The following is a 4,784-nucleotide window of genomic DNA, read 5'->3' on the forward strand; positions in this document are numbered from 1 at the left end:
CCTTGGGTCTGCAGGCTGACGCGCTGTGCACTGAGCCACACCGGCTAGGGCCCAGCTGCTCCTTTTTAAGAGCAGGCGCCCTGCATGTATACGGGTGTCACCTAGTCAGCTGCGTTGGAGGGTGTTGGATAACAAGCCGAACTTCTCTCAGGAGTAGAGGGTGGGGGCAGATGCCAGGGGCAGCAGCGCCCGCCCTGGCACAAGTTCTCAGAGTTGAGTCTTTCCCCTTCCATCCTGGGCGGGGCTTACGAACCGGCAGCAGGGGATGGAGCAGAGGCCTCACCGTTCAGAGTGTGGCCTCTCACTGATCACCCGCCCTCCCCTGTCAGCTGGGAGCCTGCCTGCACCCAGGGGCTCAGGTGTGGACAGGTGCCGTTTCTCCACCGGCATGCCCATCTCCTGGGAGATCTGGGAAGACAGGCGTGGCCCGCTGGGGCAGGTGGGGGAGGCGTTGGGGGGTTCTTATTGGTAACTTACACCAACTTGCATCCAAGTCCATGCTTTCGTCTCTGTTTTGTTATCCTCACTGGAGGACATTTTTCCCCAATGTTTTTTAGAGAGTGGAAGGGAGGAGAGACAGAGAGAGAGAAACATCGACTTGAGAGAGACACATCGATTGGTTGCCTCCCACATGTGCCCCACCCAGGGCTGGGGATGGAACCTGCAACCGAGGTGCCCGCCCTTGACTGGAATCGAACCTTTGATCCTTCGGTCGGGGGCCGACTCTCTAACCACGGGCTCACTCACATCCCCTGACTCCCCTCCCCCACTCCCTCACACCCTCCCCCTTATTACACACCGACCCACTCTGCTAAGGCTGCTCCCCAAGGTGCTGCAGCCTGCTCTGTCCTCGCCTGAGCTTCTGCTCGCCTGTCCCTGTGGGCTCCCTGTCGCTGTCATTTCCGTGGGATCCTGTGGGCGGTCATCCTACCCGTCTCCCAGCACCTGCCCTGCTCCTACGGCAGGGGGGGCAGGCAGAGCTGAAAGCCGCAGGGTGTGGGAGTGCCGGTGAGGGGAGGGGAGGGGATGCTCAGGCTCCAGGAGTGGGAGAGGATAGGGGTGGGCAGGAGTGCAGTCTGTTTACTCTGGTGCTGGTTGGAGGAGGGAGGGGAGCAGCGGGCTGAGAAGGTTTGGACACGGAGCAGGAGGAAGCCAGCATCAGGGCTGTGCCCTGGCTGTGCAGGGCTGATGGGGCCCAGGGGCAGGCTGGGCCGTGAGGGAGGCGTACTCCACTGGCTCCTGGGGAGTTTGGAGCGAAAGGCAGGGCCCAGGAGCGATGCGGGGCGCAATTGCCAGCAGGCGCACGCTCCCACCCAGCGCTGCAGGGGCTGGAAATGGCTGTGGCAGCATTTCCTGGCTTCTCTGAAGAGCCCTGTGGGTGCTCACACATGCACACGCACACACTCATATGCACGCACATATTTGCACACATCCACGTGCACATACGTGTGTGCACACACCCTGCAGTGCAGCCCTCCCCTGCAGAGCTGCCCGTGCTCCCTGCCCTGGTAACAGGAGCACCTCCGTTAGACAAGGTAATAGGACACGACGCTCCCGGTAAAAACAGACGCACTACCTCCGCACCTGCACCTGCTGGGCAGGCACAGCCCCTCAGCTTCCCACGCTACTAATTTAGTGCCCAGTGACAGCTCCCTGGCTCCGGGCCTCCCGCCACAGCTCTGCCAGATTGGAAGGCGCTTCTCAGCTTGATTCTCAGCACCCAGAGTCGGGAGGCCACCCTCCCAGCTCCCAGGCCTGGCCTCTCCCTGGGTCTGCTGGGAGGCTTGCCCGTCAGGGGGGACTGTGCCCCTGGTCGAGACTGAGGACAGTCCTGGCACCAACTCAGCCTGCCACCCAGGCTCCTCTGGGCACAGGAGGGGGCACAGGGTGGCACGGAGCAGCAGCCAGTGTTGGCAGGCGCTGCCCTCTTCCCTGGGTCTGGGCTCCCTCTCACCTGATCAGCACGGAGAGAAGGAGCCGCTTGTCCAGCCGGCGTGGCTCCGTGGCTGAGTGTCGTCCTATGACCCAGGAGGTCACCGTGCGATTCCTGGTCAGGGCACACGCCCTGGTTGCGGGCTCGATCCCCAGTGTGGGGCGGGCAGGAGGCAGCCGAGCCATGATTCTCTGTCATCATTGATGTTTCTCTCCCTCCTTCTCTGAAATCAATAAAAACATATTTTAAAAAAGAGAGAAGGAGCCTCTTTTTTGGAGGAAAAAGTCACCTTCCAGCCTGGGGCCCTGGCGGGAGGAGCCCCAGCCGAGTGTGGAGCTTCGGAGGGGCTGCCATGCCCGGGGCCTGGGAGGAGGCAGCACAGGGTTAGAGAGCAGCGTGGGGTGGGGGGGGGGCAGGAGCTGGCCTGGCTGCGGCCTGTGTTCCTGTGTTCGCCTGGGCGTGCGACCCTGGGGGTCCCGGCCCCGCGAGAGGGGAAGCGGCGCCTTGTGCTTCCTCCTTCCCTTTGCAAGAGGACGTGACCGACGACACCGGCACGCGGGTTCGAACACCAGGCAGAGGTGGCGGCCTGCAGTCTGCCCCCTTAGGTGCCCGTCCTCCCCGTCCTCTATCCTCCTCCACAATTCCCTGCGCAGCTGGCAGGCCTGGGCCACTCAGAGCTCCGTGGCTGCTGACTCTTCAAAACCGCGCTGTGGCTGCTCACCTGTCGCCAGGGCTGCCGGGCTCTGGACCCTCCACGTGAGCCCCGCAGAGACGGGCAGAGAGACAGCCATCCTGGGAGACCCCCAAAGACGCCCCCTGCGCAGGCCGCCCTGTTTGTTCTGTTGCTTCTGCTGCCCTCCTGGGTGTTATCCACAGGGCGCGGCGCTGCGTGCACTTCGAACACCCTTTGTTCTCTCGGGGCTGCGTCCCAGGCGCGCCCCTGCCTCACCCTTGGTGACACCGTTAACACACGCACCAGATCCCCCGACAGGACGTCTGACAGGTTCCCCGTCTAACGGTTTGCCAGGCCTGCCCTTGGGATTTCCTGGGGGGCGAAGGCGCGGGTTAAGGCCGCTCCTGAGGGGTCTGCCCTCCAGCCCTGACCTGCCAAAAGCCAGGACCACGACCAACGTGCAGTTTCCTACGGCCGCTGTGGCGCAGACACACACCGGTGCCGCCACAAGACACGCGTTTACTGTCTCACGGCTAGTTCTCAATGTCAGAGCGGTAAGTGGTAAACCGAGGCAGGGCCACGTTCCCCATGGGGCTCCAGGGAGGCCCACTCCTGCCTCTCCCAGCTTCTGGAGCCGCTCTCTGGCTCAGGGCCCGCCCTCCCGCTCTCAGAGCAGCACGCAGCACCTTCCCTCTCTGTCTGCCTCCACCTCCCCCCGCTTCCCTCCTGCGCTCCGGCCTCCTCCCATAGAGACACCCGGGACTGCATTCAGGGCCCACCCATACCCCAGGGTCCTCTCCGTCTCAGCACCCCTCACTGAGCCACCTCTGCAGAGTCTGGCCACATAGGGAAGGCGCAGGGGTCCCAGGCACTAGAGTACGGATACCTTTGGGGGTCGTTCAGCCCCCACACCAGCCCCGGGGGCCAACTTAGAGCCATGTGAGCATGACCTGAGCATCTGTCCCCGTGTGCTGGCTGCAGGGCTCCGCCAAGCCTAATGCCCCAACGGCAGATGCTGAGGGCAAGGCCAATGGCCGAGCTGGGGCCCTCCACCTGCAGGCCCCACAGCAGGGCTGGTGCCTTGCGAGTAGGTGCCACCCTGTTTGTCAAATAAATCAATGAATAAGGGGCTGATGAGCGTGGCCAAGGCAGGGCATATGTAAGGCAGTGGCCGTGCTGCAGAGTTTTAAGTCTGACACCCAGCTGGACACTAGCCTGGGGGTCTGTGCAGAAGCCATTAGTGCTCACACCCATCAGGTCAGGGCCTCAGGGGACAAGCCGCTCCAGCCTGCGTGGGGAGCCAGCGGCCAGCCACCACCAGTGCCGGCTGCTGCCTCCAGCCCCGCCCGGCCCTCCGAGTGGGAGAGGAATCGGCGCCGCCCAGGCCTCGCGAATCTCTTAGTCGCGTGCCCAGCATCTCCAACCCGGGAGGGGAGCCCTGGAAAAGGTGTTTCCAGCTTGGCTAAGTCAGCACAGCACAGACCACACAGTGTCATCGTCGCCCCGTGTGGGGCCTGGCTCCCATGCTGTCCCGTGTCCTGCAACAACAAGTTCCCGCAGCCACGCAGCTGGACGGGAAGGCCACCTGCCGGTCACTCGCTGGGTGCGCTGCGGGGGAAGCAGACCCGGCTCTGCACCTGCTCCCGGCACTCCAGTCTCTGCAACACGAATGCGTGCACGGAGGCAGCGGGCTTCGCTGTGAGTCTGTGGGCTCCCTTCCACAGGCTGGAGGCAGCGGGCTTCGCCGTGAGTCTGTGGGCTCCCTTTCACAGGCTGGAGTCAGCGGGCTTCGCCGTGAGTCTGTGGGCTCCCTCTCACAGGCTGGAGTCAGCGGGCTTCGCCGTGAGTCTATGGGCTCCCTTTCACAGGCTGGGCTGACCAGAGCCGGCCGTGGGGGCAATGGCGCGGTCATGGCCACCAAGCACGCTGGGCGCACGCAGCCACCTATGACAAACAGCTTCCACTTACAGGGAACGAACATGTGTTTCTACCACAAGCTTTCTTTCTTTTTTTTTTTTTTTAACATAATTTATTGATTTTTTACAGAGAGGAAGGGAGAGGGATAGAGAGTCAGAAACATTGATGATAGAGAAACATTCATCAGCCGCCCTCCGCACACTCCCCACTGGGCATGTACCCGCAACCAAGGTACATGCCCTTAACCGGAATCGAACCTGG

This window comes from Myotis nattereri (assembly GCF_964212035.1).
Source record: "Myotis nattereri genome assembly, chromosome: 1".
NCBI classification, from domain to species: domain Eukaryota; kingdom Metazoa; phylum Chordata; class Mammalia; order Chiroptera; family Vespertilionidae; genus Myotis; species Myotis nattereri.